The sequence below is a fragment of the Octopus bimaculoides genome, chromosome 1, assembly GCF_046866305.1.
Source record: "Octopus bimaculoides isolate indiv1 chromosome 1, ASM4686630v1, whole genome shotgun sequence".
NCBI classification, from domain to species: Eukaryota; Metazoa; Mollusca; class Cephalopoda; order Octopoda; family Octopodidae; genus Octopus; species Octopus bimaculoides.
The window spans coordinates 34,210,390-34,230,138 of record NC_142928.1 but is presented as its reverse complement, the minus strand read 5'-3'; positions in this window follow the sequence as shown (position 1 = coordinate 34,230,138).

Below are 19,749 nucleotides of genomic sequence, written 5' to 3'. Positions count from 1 at the left end.
TAAAATATCTGGATAGTTTTTCATGTTTAATAATCAATATTCTTTTCTCTGTTGGATTCCAAATCAATTTTCCCCCCTGTTCTAATGTCTAATTTGATCATTTTTAACCCTTTAGTATTCAGATTATTCTGTCAAATGTAATGCTTATATAATCAAATTGTTTTGAATTAATCATGCAAAGACATTGTAGTATTGAAATTCTGAGGATGTGATTGCTTATTCTTAGAATGACATTGTAGGATAATTGTACAAAGCCAGATCTGGCCAGTTTGAACATAAAACAAGTAGAATATTTGGGCCGGATATGGCCGGTTTAAATGCTAAAGGGTTAATTTTCAAAAAATGATGTCTAAACAAGGGCAAAATGAGTAATGACTAATTTCAATAATTTCTTCTCTTTAACTGCATGGTATGTAAGTATACCATGAAGAGAGCCACTCCAGCAGATCATGAAGAAGCTATAAACAATATTTTATATTGAGCTTTTATACTCACTTGAGTTTTGTTAATTTCATATCATGTGTCATTTTTCTGTGACCTCTTTCAGTTTAACCTAGATATTTTAAATGTTTGTTGCATTTCAATAATTTCTTCATCTTTCTGATGTCTAAGGATGGATATTGATGTGTACGAGTCTTTCTCAAATGTAATTATCTTGCCTTACTCATTTTGTCCCATCTAAATTTGCCTTTTATATACTCAAAGAGAACAGAGATAATTTTTTGAAATAATGTTCAGATTATGTTATAGTGTTTTTAATACATTTCGAGGTCATTTGCTTAGCTGATATAGTCTTTTTTCTCAAAGTCAAAAATGCAGTAAATCTTACTCATTGTGCCCCAATATTTTTTGCTCAAATTTTATAATTAGATTCAATTAACTTGATTGATCGATTATTTGATTATACTAGTAAGTACTTAATGAAACTAAGTAAATAGATGCAGGAATAGCTGTGTAGTTAAGATGCTAGCTTTATAGCCATGTGGTTTTGGGTTCAGTCTCATTGCATGGTGTTTTGGGCACTATTCTAGTCTTGGGCCAACCAATAACTTGTGAGTGAATTTGGTAGATAGAAATTGTATAGAAACCCATATTGGGTGCATTTACGTATGTGTGTGTATGCATGTGTGTATGTATGTATGTATGTATGTATGTGTGCATGCATACATGGATGTGTGTATTCTTTTACTCTTTCATTTGTTTCAGTCATTCAACTGCGGCCATGCTGGAGCACTGCCTTTAGTCAAACAAATCGACCCCCAGGACTTAAACTTTGTAAGCCTAGTACTTATTCTATCGGTCTCTTTTGCTAAGTTACAGAGACATAAATACACCAGCATCGGTTGTCAGGCAATGGTATGGGGACAAACACAGACACACAAATGTACACACACACACACACACACACACACATATATATAGTGAAGATGGGCTTCTTTCAGTTTCCGTCTACCAAATCCACTCACAAGGCTTTGGTCGGCCTGAGGCTATAGTAGAAGACACTTGCTCAAGATTCCACACAGTGGGACTGAACCCGGAACCATGTGGTTGGTAAGCAAGTTACGTGTGCAAGTGTATCTTAGTGTTTGTATGTGTGTATGTATGTGCAAGTATATCTTGACAACTGGTGTTGATGTGGTTATCTCCCCATAACTTAGCAGTTCAATAAAAGAGACTGATATAATAAGTAGAAGACTTAAAAAAAGAATAAGTACTGGGGTTGATTTATTCAGCTAAACCCTTCAAGACAGTGCTATAGCATGGCCACAGACCTATGGCTAAAACAAACTAAAGATAAAAGATAAAGAACTTAGTAACAATTCCTCCAAAGACCAATTACTCTTCTATTGGTTCAAGCCAATGGGCTGAGGCCATACTGGTGCATTTAATCTTGTAATAGTTGATAAAGTTAACAACACGTAGGGCAAAGATAAAATTCCGGGTTAATATCTGGTGCATTGAAGTTGTGGGTCACTAAATGTTTGATTAGCTAATCTCATATAATAGAACCGCTCAAACACAGCTGACTGATATAAAAGATTATAACTACAACTGCCAACTTGTAACTGATAAACGTTTTTCACACATTGTGAGAAATAGAATAAAGTACTATACATTGATCAAATCACCCTGAACTAGCTAAGTTAGTGTTAATATATTTAGTGTAACAAGCATGAAAAACCTAATTAGAAACACTTACAAGGTGAAGAAAAGATAACACATTTAATCTAATCATTATCATCATTCTTTTAATGTCCACTCTTCCATGCTTGCATGGGTCAGACAGAATTTGTTGAGGTGGATTTTCTACAGCCAGATCCCTCCCTTTCCTGTTGCCAACCCTCACCTGTTTCCGAGTAAGCTAATGTTTCCCCATAACCAGACATGTGTTCATGGAAGATTAGAAACAAAGGACACAGCTTGCATGATGGTGACAATTATTTGCAACTATCACATGATAAGACAAACACAACAGTAACATTCCACCCCACACACATCTATCTATCTGTCTGTTTGTCTGTCTGTTCGTATGCATGTATATATATATGTCTATCTATCTATCTATCTATCTATCTATCTATTTATCTATCTATATCCTCCCTCTCTCTCTCTCTCTCTCTCTCTCTCTCTCTCTCTCTCTCTCTCTTTCTCTCTCTCTCTCTCTCTCTCTCTCTCTCTCTCTCTCTCTCTCTCTCTCTCTATATATATATATATATATATATATATATATATATATATATGAATGTATTTATATTATCTTAGTTGAAAAACTTCGATAAGGTAAATATGTTAATAGTTACCAGGGTAGCAAAATTCACAAAGAAACTGGTATATTATACCTGGTTAAGAGGTAGAAATTCCATGTTAAAGTGATGTATTTTGAGTTGATATAATAAAGAAAAAATGGAGCAAAATGCATATAATAAAATTAAAGGAACTTATTTATTAAATGCCTTTTGGAATTAAAGGAACTCATTTATTGCCACGCTGAATATCCCCGAGAACTACGTTAAGGGTACATGTGTCTGTGGAGTGCTCAGCCACTTGCATGTTAATTTCACGAGCAGGCTGTTCCGTTGATCGGATCAACTGGAACCCTCGATGTCGTAAGCGACGGAGTGCCAACAACAACAACAACATACATATATATATATATATATATATATATATATATATATATATATATATGTATGTTGTTGTTGTCGAGGGTTCCAGTTGATCCGATCAACGGAACAGCCTGCTCGTGAAATTAACGTGCAAGTGGCTGAGCACTCCACAGACACATGTACCCTTAACGTAGTTCTCGGGGATATTCAGCGTGGCAATAAATGAGTTCCTTTAATTCCAAAAGGCATTTAATAAATAAGTTCTTTTAATTTTATTATATGCGTTTTGCTCCAGTGTGCGATGGCTAAATTGTCACCATTTTATATTTTTATTCCACACATGTGCATTAGTGCATTAGTGCATTACTTGTTTTTGATTTTGTTGACTATGCAGTATAGCATTCATGTCAGAAGCTCAATACAAACATTTCAGTGTGTTTGGATGTCAATCTTAGAACATGTACCAGATTATACACTCATAAGGTTTTGGTTGGCCCAGGGCTATAGGTGCCAGACAGTAGGATTGAACCCATAACCCCATAACCAGGTAGTTGAGAAGCAAACTTCTTACCATGAGCATCAAAAATGTAATTAGAAATACTGATTAAAGAAAAGATAGCACAGGTAACGTAATGAGAAACAAGAATCTAATAAGAGTTACTCATGAGGTGAAGAAAAGATAACAGTTCAATGACACTTTAATTGGTAGCAGTCATAGGATTGCTCCCACGCTTCCAGGGTTTAGTTTATATTATCACCTCTGCTAAGGTGAAGGTAACAATATGAGGTTTTAAACTAGGGTCAACTATCAGAGGGATCAACAGAAGGCCGAGACTTCTGGCAGTTTGCTGTGCTTGAGAAGACACATCAAGCTAAGTTAAAAGCATGGTTGTCCTTGCATTCAGGTATGTCTCCTGCATCCTTCTCCAGTTGAGCATTCCTAATCTTGTGGGCTCAAGGGTGCCAGTGCCATAGTGGTGTCATGTAAATGCACCCATGCTGGAGCTGTGTAAAAAGCACCCACTTCACTTTGTAAAGTGGTTAGCAATAGGAAGGGCTGCCAGCCACAGGAACCATGCTAAAACAGACATGGAGCCTGGGCAGTTCTTAAGCTGGCCAGCTTCTGTCAAACTGTACTGGAAAACAGATATTTAATGGTGATGATGATGATAATAATGATGATAATGATGATGACATAAACACAGACATTCACATGCACACAACACACACAGCACACACACAACACACACACATACACACACGCACGCACACACATGACATTCATCATCATCATCATCATTTAGCATCTGTATTCCATGCTGGTGTGGGTCAGACAGTTTGAAAGAGCCCAACAGGTCAGAGGGCTGACAAGCTCCAATGTCTGTTTTGGCAAGTCTAGAAGACCTGTCTTATAGTAGAGGAGGTATTATCAACAGAATCAGGCTACTTTCTCAATGGTACTTATTTTACTCTGGAAACAAATCTGAATTTGCTGGGATTAGAACTCAGAACAGGACAGCATCAAACCTTAAAGACCATAAGGTATCTCATTTGGCTCTTTAATTCGTAAAATAAACTTCATCATCATCATCGTTTAACATCTGTTTACCATATTGGCATGGGTTGGACAGTGTGACTGAGGTCTGGAAAACCAGTGGCTGCACCAGGCTCCAATCTGGTCTGGCAATGTTTCTACAGCTGGATGCCCTTCCTAATGCCAACTACTCCGAGAGTGTAGTGGATGCTTTTTATGTGCCACCAGCACAGGAGCCAGTCAGGTGGACCTGGCATCAATTACGTTCGGATGGTGCTTTTTGCATGCCACTGGAAAGGGAGCCAGTCAGGGGGCACTGGCATCGACTTCTCTAATTAAGGCTGTCACTAATAGGTGATCTGTAGGTAAGGCTGCATATAAATGATGTAACAACACCATGCGAACATTTAATAATGGTTTCAAATTTTGGCACAAGGCCAGCAATTCTGGGGGAGGGGATGAGTTGAATACATCGACCCCAGTACTCAACTGGTACTTATTTTAGCAACCCAGAAAGGATGAAAGGCAAAGTCAACCTTGGTGGAATTTCAACTCAGAACATAAAGACAGACTAAATGCTGCTAAGCATTTTGCCCAACATGTTAACAATTCCGCCAGCTATGTATGAGTAATATTAGGTTGGGCATGAATTAGAAAGTTTCCACAATAAGTCAACACAATTGAAAGAATAGTTCCGTAGTATTCATAAATAGTTGATCATAAAAGCTCTGTACTTAAGCTCATCAAAACAGGAGAAAATATACACATCATCATCATCATCATTTAACATCCATTGTCTATAGCCAATTATAACGACATATCCAAATTGAGCAGAGGTTGTGAAAATGGCTATTATAAACAGCAAGAGAGTGTGTGGAGCTGGACCATGGGTTTCCACACACTGAAGGTTGGTACTAAAAACAAGCCTTTATATGACCTTTGAACCAAAACATTCCAGAAAGATCTAGAATGATCTATGATGTGATGTCTGATTACTGATTGTTCAATAACTCAGCCTCTCACATGAACAATATTGTGCTATGTTGTGACTTGAACTTTGTAATCTGATGGCTCAGTTTCAAGTCTTGCTACAAAGCTTTTGATTAGATCCAGGGGAAATTTCTTTTCAAATTTGTCATATATAGTTGGTTTAATGGGACTCATATGTACTCTTACTATTTGTATTATATACAATGAACTGAAGAAAAGAAAACCCCATCATAGTTTGAACCCAGAGTGCAGAGAAAGGATATTTAACCCTTTAGCACTCAGATCAATGTGTCAAATGTAATGCTTGTTCAATTAGATTGTTTTGAATTAATCAAGAATTGTCTCATAGCTCTGAGGTTTTGGTGATGTGACTGTTTATTATTAAGATGACATTACAATGTCATCCTAATGACAGATTTCAGAGGTTGGATCTAGCTTGTTTGAACAATAAAAAGAAAGATCTTGACCAGATACTGCTGGTTTAAATGCTAAAAGGTTAATATAATATTCTTGTGCTTCTGATAACTCACTGCTTCTTATTTGACCCTATATCAGTGATAGCAGTGACTAAAAACTAGGGCAGCTATTGTAGAAGAGAATTATTGTTGATTGAGGTTAATAAGTGCTCTGCAAATAAGGTTTAATGATTAGAATAACACACAGCTGTGTGACTAAGTTCACTTTGCAACCATATGCTTCCAGGTTAGATGCCACTATACAGCATCTTGGGCAAATGTCTTCTACTTCAAACATGAGAATTTAGCTGATGAAAAACCATGATTTCTACAACTTGATGAGTACTGAGACAAAACACTGCTGTGCAGTTAAAGGTGGATACTCACAGAAGGTTAAGACCCAAGATGATGGGAGAAAAAAAAATGGAGAGATCAGATCTCAAGATGCTGGATTTCAAAGAAAAGATGATGAAAGACCAAGACAGACACTGTGCAAAGAATCTGTCCAACCTCATGGAGAAATAGATGTTAAAATGATCAGGATGATGTTCAAATGTCCAATGCATCTCAAGTGCAAAGAAAATTTGGTAACACTTGAAAGAAATTATGATAAGTTGATGTGATTTGAAATATATTGATTTATTCCTCTTAGTAAAAAAAAAAAATTAGTATGCATTGATTTGAGTGCAATATTTTCAAAATATAATAAATCAGCAGAACTGAGAATTGAAAAGTGGAACAAATTCTTCTACCTTATGAACATAAGAAATTGGAAAATGAAAATTTATAAATATGTTGTTCTTTCTTCATAGTGTTTTCTCTCATTTTGGAAAGCACAAGTGAGATCATAAAGTTTGATTTCTGCTTCATCAAAACATCTTTCAATGTATAATATCAAAGACATAATTTACTACCTAATATCACTGCACTTTTTATTTTTCTCCTTTACAGGGTCAATTATATAGCAATTAAGATATACATTAATTCTTTCTTTTAAAAAATCATTGGAAACAACAGTAGTTATTTTGACTAACATCCATCTTTTCATTAGTGAATCCACTCTGACACCTGAAAAGAAATGCTGTTTTTTTTTAATTCAGTCTTCATCTTGATTGGTTAAGAAAGCAGTATTCTACATACTCAAGTGCATCATGGGAAATCCTGCTATCGTATATTCATTTTTTCTAGTATGATATTCATAAAAAAAAAATGATATCATTATTCAAGTGAATCTTGGAACAATTTCTGGGTTTTTTTTAATATTTATCTTGCAATTTTTTTCTTTATCAAGGTGAAGAATAAATACATATGATCTGTTGTTTTGCAATGACTAGTTATAGGAGATATGACTAATTTAATTCTCAGGTGAATCTCTCTTATCTAAAATTCTCTTCTGATGTTTTCATTTCATTTTCAACTTTTCAGTTGCCATTGAAACAGTTGTGGTTGTGTTGATTTTCACATTATAAATTGCTGCAATATCTTATCATTTATTTGTTTCAGTCATTAGGCTTTGGCCATGATGGAGCACCACCGTGAAGAATTTTTAGTTGAATGGATCAACTCCAATACTTTTTTATTTATTTTTAAACCCTGGTCTCTGTCAATCTATTTTGCTGAACCACTAAGTTATGGAGACATAAACACACCAACACTAGTTATCAAGCTGTGATGGGAGACAAACACACACACACACACACACAGTGGACTTCTTTCTGTTTCCATCTACCAAATCCACTCACAAGACTTTGGTAGGCCCATGGTTATAGTAGAAGATACTTCAAAATGTCACACAGTGGGACTGAACCCAAAACCATGTGGTCGGGAAGCAAGCTTCTTACCACACAGCTATGCCCGTGCTATTTTCTAAACAGTAACATTTTTTTTCTTATCAATCTAAAGAAAGGCTCTTTAGTTGATCTGATGCTTGCATCTTTTCTCATTGGTTTGACAATATAGTAAAGTATCTCTTATAAAGTCTAATAATGATCAATATAATTTTTAAAAATATATTATCCTCAAGACATGAATGTCAAATATAAAACATATTGAAATTTTGAAAAGCAATTGATTAAAGCAAAGCTCTAGAAGTGCTGTTGTTGTTGTTTTGCATGTGTTAGCATAAAATGTTAGCCCTAAGTTTTGTTTGAGAACTAGAGTCAAGTTAATTTAACCATTTACTTTCTACAGGAGTACCGACATCTGAAATGATGAAAAAACACAGAGAAAGAAGCTACTTCCATCATTCAATGTTAAATAGCTCATCTAGAAAATGTTACTTACACTTTGTTATGTTTTTCTTGAGCAGCCTCAGTCAGTTCTGGCTGAGTGAGGTAACTGGAGAAATGAAATATTTGAGTGGTATCTGCAACTGTGGCTAAGCCACCTTTATAATGAGACATGCTGTTCTAAGGTTTGTTGTGTCTTAGGAGGGTCATTATGCCAATAAATACATACATTGGTTCTATTTCATTTCTTTATTTCTATTAGTCAATTAGTTAAGCATTGACTATCTAGCTGATTGACTAAATGATCAATCAAACAATACAGGAAAATATGTCTAAATATGCAAGTTTACATAAAGAGTCTTGCAAACCAAATACAAAAACATAATATGCTGTTCTAAGAATTCAGACTTAAAGCTACTAGTTTATACTTTAAAGATGTTGGCTAGTTGTTCCTCCTTGATTAATCAGATTTATGATCAAAGATTTTTCATACTTGACTATTCTGTCTTTTTTAAGAGTAACCGGTACTACATGATCTTATGTTCTTTCCTTTAAGAGAGTGTGTGATTTGAGGGAATATGGTTGTTATTTTTAGCAGTTTAAGCAACCATGTAGAGGTTCTCTTGGCATGTATCTTAAGAATGAATTTCTTCACCAATGCATTGTGCTATTTTAGGAGGAAATTTTAACATTTTATTCAGTAAATGTAAACTTAACATAATGTCATTTAAATGGATGTTATTCAAGTTTATCTTACTATAATCTTTGACACAGATTATCAACTCTTGCAATATGATACTGTTTGTAGCTCAACAATTTTACTAATTAATACATCATTGTCAAACCATCCAACCCATGTAAGCATAGAACTGAGAAAATAAAAAAATATAGGCAATTGGTATAGTTTATTTTTTTTTTGTTTCCAGCCAGATATAATAGTATCAAAAGTTGTTTTAATTAGGAGATTATTTGAATGTAAAGGATGAATTTTTTCAATATGGAAGACATTGCCTCCTCCCCTGCTTGACAACTACTGCTGGTTTGGTTATGTTGACATAATTTAGTAGTTCAGCAAAAGACATTGATATAATGAGTACCAGACTTAAAAAATAAGTACTGAGGTTGGTTTGTTAGACTAAACCCTTCAAGGTAGTGCCCCAGTATGGTTGCAGTCCAGTGACGGAAACAAATAAAAGGTAGAAGATAATGGTAACAAAATCCATGAAAAAATGGGTCATAAAATTATCGTCAAAACTTCCTTTTCATGAGATTTACCTTAAGTCAAATTGGTAGAGTTCATCACTCTACATTATTTACATTGTACAGATATGTGTCCTCATCTTCTTTGTTTCAGCTGATTTACTCTCCAGCCTTCATCAGGTGTCCTGGTAGAATTTTGAACCGAACCCTGGGTTCTCATTCCTGAGGTATTTTTTTTTTTTTGCTGATGTTATTCATCATCATCATCATCATCGTTTAACGTCCGCTTTCCGTGCTAGCATGGGTTGGACGATTTGACTGAGGACTGGTGAAACCGGATGGCAACACCAGGCTCCAATCTAAATTTGGCAGAGTTTCTACAGCTGGATGCCCTTCCTAACGCCAACCACTCAGAGAGTGTAGTGGGTGCTTTTACGTGTCACCCGCACGAGGGCCAGTCAGGCGGTACTGGCAATGGCCACGCTCAAAATGGTGTCTTTTATGTGCCACCTGCACAAGAGCCAGTCCAGCGGCACTGGCAATGATCTCATTTAAAAATCCTATGAAGGCCAGTCAGGCGGTACTGGCAACGGCCACGCTCAAAATGGTGCATCCCATGTGCCACCCGCACAAGAGCCAGTCCAGGGGCACTGGCAACGATCTACTTGGTTTGCCGGGTCTTCTCACGCACAGCACATTTCCAAAGGTCTCGGTCAGTAGTCATCGCCTCGGTGAGGCCCAATGTTCGAAGGTCTTGCCTCACCACCTCAGCCCAGGTCTTCCTGGGCCTACCTCTTCCACGGGTTCCCTCAACTGTTAGGGTGTGGCACAGCTATCCTCATCCATTCTCACCACATGTCCATACCAGCGCAATTGTCTCTCTTGCACACCACAACTGATGCTTCTAATGTTCAGCTTTTCTCTCAAGATACTTACACTCTGACGGGTACGCACACTGACATTACACATCCAACGGAGGATACTGGCTTCATTCCTTGCGAGCTTACGCATGTCCTCAGCAGTTACAGCCCATGTTTCACTGCCATGTAGCATGGCTGTTCGTACACATGCGTCATACAGTCTGCCTTTTACTCTGAGTGAGAGTCCCTTTGTCGCCAGCAGAGGTAAGAGCTCTCTAAACTTTGCCCAGGCTATTCTTATTCTAGCAGCTACACTTTCAGCGCACCCACCCCCACTACTAACTTGGTTACCCAGATAGCGGAAGCTATTGACTACCGCTAATTTTTCACCCTGGAATGAGATAGAAGTTGTTTCCTGTTTGTTTACAGTGTTTATTGTACCTGAACATTTGCCACAAACGAAAACTAACTTCGTAGTTAATCTGCCTTTGATATTGCTGCACCTCTTATGTGTCCATAGCTTGCACCGGGTACATCTTATAGAGTTACTACCTACTCCTTTTCTACATACTGAGCAGGGCCATCTACCTGAAGGGGTTTGTGTTTTATCTACCTTCCTACTTATTAGGATTTTGGTTTTTGCTAGGTTGACTCTAAGGCCCTTCGATTCTAGTCCTTGCTTCCACACCTGAAACTTCTCCTCTAGTTCTGATAGTGACTCCGCAATTAGTGCAAGGTCATCAGCATAGAGGAGCTCCCAGGGGCAATCTGTCTTGAATTCCTCTGTGATCGCCTGGAGGACTATGATAAATAGGAGGGGGCTGAGGATGGAACCTTGGTGGACCCCTACCTCTACCCGGAATTCATTACTGTACTCATTTCCAACCCTCACCTTACTGGCAGCATCTCTGTACATGGCTCACACAGCTCTCACTAACCATTCTTCTATCACATGTTTCCTCATTGACCACCAGATAAGGGATTGGGGGACCCTGTCAAAGGCTTTCTCCATGTCAACGAAGGCCAGGTACAGAGGTTTATCCTTGGCTAGGTATTTCTCCTGCAGCTGTCTCACTAGAAATATGGCATCAGTAGTGCTTTTACCTGGCACGAACCCAAACTGCATCTCATCTAAATTGATTCGCTCCCTAATTAGTTGGGCTATGACCCTCTCCGTAACTTTCATAACCTGATCTAACAGCTTGATGCCTCTGTAATTATTTGTTATCATTATTATTTATTCAAGGCACTTCCTGGAATTGAACTCACAATCTTCGTGTAAGTAGCCTGTGCTCTTAACCATTAGACAATTATAGAGTAAATTTTAGGGCTTATAACCCTAATATTTTTGTATCCTTCCTTAATGCTGGTTCCCATATTCTACTCATATCCGCACTAGGACTGCTTAGGAGGTTGGGTTCAAAATTCTACCAGGACACCTGATGAAGGCTGGAGAGTAAATCAGCTGAAACATTGTGGTAACAACAAACAAGATGAGGACACATATCCATCCAATGTAAATAATGTAAATAATGTACAGAATTCCTCATCTCTAAAATATAGAACAGAGTTCATCACTCTTTGAGTTTTATCCAGAGGAGAATTTTAATTCAGTTCAACAAAATGAAGTGTGAGTGTGTGAACACTTACATACTGCACTAAGCTAAACTAAGGCTAGCAATGTTTGTTGACATTTTCTTCTCATTAAATCATCTGATAGCTCTATACTTTTAAAGAGAAGTGGAATGAAAAGTCCCTTACTTGAAAAACAGGTAAGAATTAGTGACCTGAGGCTCATCTACCTGTAAAACAATGCCCTTATAATGTTTCTGTTTAACCTATGCTAGTATGGCAAAACAGATATAAAATGAACAAGCAAATGAACAAAATACATAGACATTAACTGCACACACACATTCCTGACTAACTTGTTTCAATCGCTTTATGTTTTAGCTAAAAAAAATTTTTTATAAAAATAGAACCATACTATATCTGCAGGTACACACACATCCACATATATATATGTATGAAAGAGAATGGGCTGCAAAGAGAATAGAGTATCAGACAGCTATGATGTGTGTTGACAGACAGCTAACTCTCTAGTGTTGTGGTCTAACTAGTAGCAAACAGATACTGCAGGGTAAGCAGCAATGTAAAACTGATACAGTTATTTAGCACTGGCTGAATGAAGTTATGTAGCCTAGTGCTTACAAACTTGCAGTCATAAAGTCATAGGTTCAATTCCTTAACTGAGCAGTGTGTTGTGTTTTTAAGCAAGGCACTTGATTTTGTATTGCTCCAGTCAACTCGGCTATAATGAGTACCCGTTGAGTGCTGGTGCAGCTGTTTCTCCCTCTATTTATCACATCCTGGATGTTCCACAGGATCAAGGGTTGAGTGAGACTACCAAGGCAGTGTTTATGTTTGCTTGCAATTACACAAGCATCTAAAATAATTCATGAAAGCATGGTACATACAATTATATACGTCTTTGTGAGTGACTTGTGTTTTGCCTGTTTTTTCCTAGTGGAACAGACCTATGATCAAGACATTCATGACTGACCCTTCATCCTCAGATATAGTTTGTCTAAAACTATGTTAAATGATATGGCTTTCCTCTTTCAAAGACATTGTGATATGAGCAGTTTAGCTACAATTCCTGATGGGTCAACAACCAATCAGAGGTTACCTCAATAGCTTAGTTTGTTGAGTTGAATTAAAATTCTCCTCTGGATAAATCTTAAAGAGTGATGAACGCTACTGATTTGACTTCAGGTAAATCTCATGAAAAGGAAGTTTTGATGGTAATCTTATGACCCATTTTTTTTTCATGGATTTTGTTACCATTATCTGTTAACTTTTACTTGTTTCAGTCATTGGACTGCAACCATACTGGGGCACTACCATGAAGGGTTTAATCTAACAAACCAACCCCAGCACTTATTTTTAAATCTGGTACTTATTGTATCAATGTCTTTTGCTGAATTACTAAGTTATACTGACATAACCAAACCAACAGTCGTTGTCAAGCAGTGGAGAGAGTAAACGTAAACCCAAAGATATGCACACATAAACAGGCTTCCACACAGTTTCTGTCTGCCAATTTTACTCATGAGGCATTGATTATCCTGGGATATTGAAAAAGTTACACACCCATGGTGCTGCATAGTGGGACTTAACCTGAAATCATGTGACTGAAAAGCAAGATTCTTAGCCACACAGTTATGCCTGCACCTGTATCAATAATAAAAGAATATTATTTAAAATATTTGCTTTTACACTGACAACATATTGGAAGTGTCAGACGGAAATTTCTCCAAAGTTAAGAAAGTGATTATTTGCTATAGATATTGGTTTAAAATTTTGTTACGGGGCCAACAAGTTCAGGAGAGGGAGTTAGTCAGTTATATTGATCGCCATTGGTACTTATTTTATCAACCCTGAAAGGATGAAAAGCAAAGTCAACTCAGAACAAAAAGACGCATGAAATGTTGCTAAGTATTTTGTCTGCCATGCTAATAGTTCTGCTAGCTTGGCTCCTTATTGCTATAGATATGGCATTCATTATAAGTAAAACATAAGATGAGAAGCCATCAGAATTATTTGCACATCGATGAATATGCTTAGTGACATTTCTTCTGATTCTTTACATTTTAAGTTCAAATCTTGCCAAGGTCAACAATGCCTCTCATCTTTTCATGATTGATAAAATAAAATAACAGCCAAGTAGTTAGGCCAATGTAACGAACTTGCCCCACCATCCTAAAATTTACTGGCCTTGTGTCGAAATTAAGAAGAATTGTAAGCCAAGTACTTAACTATACTCAATTTAGTCTTCCTGTGCAACTGCATAAATTTGAATAAATAATTAAAAGAAAAACAATCTATTTAGTCAGTGGCCATTGCCTTCACAAGTCTGAACAGTGAATTATATGGTTGATGTTCAGTTTCAATCTTTATAGAAAAATGTCAGAAATGGATAAGATTGTTGTAAACTATTGTATACAGTAATAGATAAAACCATCCCTATTGTGCAGAATTATTTGCTTGCTATAGGTAGCTAGATAGCTCATGATTTGCAGCGGTATGAAAAAGTTTTATCATAAATAACTAAAAAAGTTTAATAGGTATTAGAGGAAGGGGGATAAAAACTGCTGGTATTGTAACTTTTTTTCTGGTTATGTTACAGATTTTGATTGCTGGGAGAATTACAACACAAATGAAAAAAATATATATAAATAAATAAAGGAAAAAGTATATGGGTTGGTTGAGGTGGGGGCTAAGACAAGATCATATTTTTTAAAGATAACAGCAGCCATAAAAGTAGTAGTTTTGCATTCTCACATATTAGATACACAAACAGCAGCATCAGTAGTAGCAGTAGTTTATAGGATATATGCCAACTACATTATAAATCATCAATGTTTTATGTCTATTTTCCTTGTTAGCATAGATTGGTTTGGTGGGTCCTCGTCATGGCTGGAATCAGCATGCACTCCCCTAGATGGGTCAAGGGACCTCATCTTGCTCACATTTTATTTTTGGTTTGGTTTTTACAGCTAGATGACCTTTCTAACACCAACCACTTCACAGAGTATACTGGGTGCTTTTATCACAGCACCAGCACTAGAGGTGTCACATCCTTGACAAGACTAAAAGGTATTCACACTCTCACACTTTATAGAGTGTACTGGGGGTAATTTTCATGAAACTGAAACAAACCCATTCTGTATGTATGTCTGTTCCTCCCAACATTTGACATCTGGTGTTGGTTCATTTATGTCCCCATAATTTAGCAGTTCAGCAACAAACTAATAGAAGAAGAAGCCAGACTTTGAAAAATAAGTACTAGGGTCAATCTTTCAAGGAGGTGCCCCAGCATGGGCGCAGTCCAATGACTGAAACAAGTAAAAGATGAAAAAAAAAAAGGTGTAATCAATTTTATAAACCTAGTAATTTTTTGCAACTTTTGTGTAAAGCATGTTGTTACTTCAATAAGTTAAACTTGGATCCATGTCACATTAAACAATCCTGAAAAATAAGTCAAAATACTGAAAACAAGTTAAAAAAGCAAACAAACCACACACACACACACACACACAACGTTACTAAAGAGGAAATCCTATTTTCTAGAGTAAATATTTTGTTTAATCCTTTCCATATTAGCTTATATATCTTAAAATATTTTTTTATAGCTTAGTCAAGAGGGAAGGGCCCAAGACTCTTTATAAGAGGAAGAGAAAGTTTATTGTCAAACCAGAAACCTTGCAAGAAAGTGGAATCCGTTAAAGGCAACGGATGACCAAGTAGTAGCTTTAAATCAGGTGTGAATTATATTCTAGTTAGCCAAGGAAGCCATGGTGGAACTTGGACCTAGAACGTAAAAAGCATCCCATCTAACTCTAGTAATTCTACCAAACCTCTGCCCTAGATTGGTGCTTTATTGATCCTGGAAGGATGAAAGGCAAAATTGACCCCAGTACGTTTTTTTAAGCCTGGTACTTATTCTGTTGATCTCTTTTGCCAAACTGCTAAGTTACAGGAATGTAAACACACCAACACCAGTTGTAGAGGACAAACACACACACACATACAGATATATATATATGATACGGCCATTTTTCAGTTTTTGTTTACTAAATCCACTCACAAGGCCTTGGCCAGCCTGAGGCTATAATAGAAGACGCCTGTCCAAGGTGCCACATGAAGTGGGACTGAACTTGAGGTCATGTGGGTGGGGCAAACTTTTCCCTAAATGTTTTTATAAATCTTATTTTAAAAATTAAAATATTGAGGCCTATATCTTTGTTAGGAATATGATCACAAGTGTTAATAGAGGTTACTCAATCAGTAGTTAATAATAATATTGGCTTCAAATTTTGGCACAAAGCCAGCAGTTTCTGAGGGGAAGGAGGAGTCAATTACATGGACCCCAGCACTTGACTAGTATTTATTTTATCAACTCCAAAAAGCATGAAAGGCAAAGTTGACCATGGTGGAATATGAACTCAGAACATAAAGACAGATGAAATGCTGCTAAGCATTTTGTCTGGATTGCTAAGGGTTCTGCCAACTCACCTTCATGTTTTTAAATAATAATAATATTGGCTTCAAATTTTGGCACAAGGTCAAAAATTTCAGGGGAGGGGTTAAGTTGATAACATTAAACACAGTCCTCAACTGGTACTTATTTTATCAACACTGAAAGGACGAAAGGAAAGTGAACCATGGCAGAATCTGAACTCAGAACATAAAGACAGATGAAACGCTGGTAAACATTTTGACCAGATTGCTGATGGTCCTGTCAGCTCACCACCCAGTACTTATTATTATTAAATATCATTATAGTACTTAACTCTCTTGATAAATTTTCACATTAACATCAACATTAATGAGTGTAACTCAATTAGAAGTCAATGATACTTAACACTTTTGATACTAACCTGCAGAGATCACATTTTTATTTCTGTGATACTAACTTGGAGCGACCTAAATTTAACACACTAGCATATTGGCCAAACTGGCCATATTTGGCCTCTCACGCCTAAACTACAATGTCATTCCAGAAATAAACAATCAATCATCAAAATCTTGAAGCTATGAGATAATGCAAGAGTAATTCAAAGCAATGTAAATAAATAAGCATTACATTTGACAAAATAATCTGAATGCTATCAAAATTCTATGTTATGTTTTCCAAACACCAGCTTGATAATGACAAACTTACTTTAATATAGCTATTACTTTTGAAATCAATCAAAATAAAGGCAAGGTATTTAAAAATAAATACAGCAACATGTTCTAATATTTAGATCCATTCCACTCCCATTGAAAGCCAAGTGTAACAAATTTTGTTTGAAACAGTAAATAGTGACATTGTAGCAACAAATCTTAAAACACATACACCTTTAACTCATGTAGGATAACTTAATCTAATAACAAACTTATTTTTATTTCAAGCATATTCAAAGTGATGAATACCACTTAAAAAAAGAAATTCAAAACAGAAACAAACTTGCTGATTACTTTTTACTTCTCTATATTATGTGCCAAGTCTCATTTGACTTGGTCAAAAGTGAAACTTTTTCTATTACCCATTTACATCAATGTCTTTGTGCCAGTGTTGTGTTAAAAGCACAAGTGCTGGCACCACATTAAAAGCACTCATGCCATTTTGTGTAAAAGGCACCCAGTACACTCTATAAAGTGCTTGGCATTAGGAAGGGCATCCAGTCAGAGAAACCATGCCAAAACATGTTGGAACCCAAGCAGCCAGTTCCTGTCAAACTGTCCAACTCATGTCAGCATTGAAAGTGGATGTTAAATGATGGTGTCTTTTGTCCTATCATTTCTAACTATATCCACCATTTTTCTAACAATTGGAAAATAAAATATATACTCTGTTTAATATTTTTCAATAAACCTATACATTCTTCATGAATTAAATTTGCAATGTATTTCACATATTCTTTTCACTATCAATTCCAGAAAATAGGATCAAATTACAATCTTTCTACGCAAGGTTAACCTACTGGAAAGTAAATAGCTTTTGTACTGCTAAAATCTTTAGGGATTATATTTGAGAGAGAGAAAGGTGGATTGAAGTATGAAGAATATGCATGTGGGAGAGAGAAAGACAGAGGGGATTAGAATTAAGCAGTATGTGTGAGAGTAGCAGTTGTTTAGTCCCAGTGTCAACCGAGCAACCTTATAATCAAAGGTATTCCAGCCATGACAACCCCATCTTTTTTTCATATATTAAGAATGACACTGTTTAACAGATCCTTTAAAAAAAAAAAAACAAAAAAAAAAAAACGGAGTAAAGTGTAATGGGAAAAATTTTGTTATTATTTCTTGCAGGCCAAACAATCTCAAAGGGGTTCCCTCTTAAGCTTGGTGATACAGCAATGTAGTCCTGAACAGTGACATTCTTTCTTCAAACCCAAATCAACCTTCACCAAAGGCAATTGTTCTGGTAATTGGGTAAACATCTAAGATATTGTCACTAAAACATATCTTATCTTTTACTTGTTTCAGTCTTTGGTCTGTGGCTATGCTGGAGCACCACCTTGAAGAGTTTAGTTGAACAAATCAAAGCCTATACTTATTTTTTTCTAAGCTTCGTACTTATTCTATTGGTCTATTTTTACTGAACCACTAAGCTATGGGGATATAAACAAACCAATACCGGCTGTCAAGTGGCAGTGCAGAGAAACACAAACACACATGATAGAATTCTTTCAACTTATATCAAACAAATCCACTCACAAGGCTTTAGTCAGCTCAGGGATACAGAAGGCACTTGCTGAAGGTGCTGTCATGGGATTGAACCAAAGACCACATTGATAGGAAGCAAACTGTTACCAAATACCATTTCACAGCTGATCTTATTGACCATGTAACTCTTCTGCCTTTGTCAACGTGTCTGCAGGAGCATCACCCAATATCTAAGAGTATGATTTCTTTTGTTAAGTCATGGCTGTCTTATTAAGAATTAAATTTGCTAACACATGAATCTATCACACTCCTTGGCAGCTTTGTCAAGGGTCTTCTACCATAGCATTCAGATCATCAGTGCTTTGCGAGCTGAATTTAGTAGCCAGCAAATGAGTGGAAGCCAGTTGTGTATATGTATTATTCATTCATTAAACATCTGTTTTTCCATATAAGTTATTTGAGGCAGGATTTTAGGGTTGGATGTGCATCTTGGCAACGATCAACTGTTTTACAAGAGATTTTTATATTCCACCTGTATTTCAAAGGATAGAGTAGCTAATCATCGACATTGTTTTGTTCATGCAGTGACAAGTGAAATAATGCATTCATTTGCACACACATTACATACACCTACAGGTGAAACTTGGAGTAGCAAGAGACTCACTTGGCTAAAATAAAATATATCATTAATATCAGCTATGGTACTGCATACTATACTATTTTTTCCAACAGTTAAGTGTGTGTGTGTGTGTGTATATATATATAAAGCACTTGTGCCAGTGCCATGTTAAAAGCATTCAGTACAATCTGTAAAGTGGTTGGTGTTAGGAAGGGTATCCAGCCATAGAGACCATGCCACAACAAACAATTGAAGTCTGAAGAGCTCCCTGGCTAGCCAGCTCCTGTCGAACTGTCCAACCTATGCCAGCATGGAAAATGGATGTTAAACGATGATGAATTCCCATTTGACTCAACCTTTGCTCTCGAAAACTATATCACTCTAAAACTCACTATTTAACCCTTTTGTTACCATATTTCTGTTGAATACAATGCCTTTGTTTCAATTAATTTTGAAAAATTATGAAAAAAAAACAAAAACAAAAAAAAAACTTAAGTATAAATGATAAATCCAGTGTTTAGAAAATAACATGAAATTTT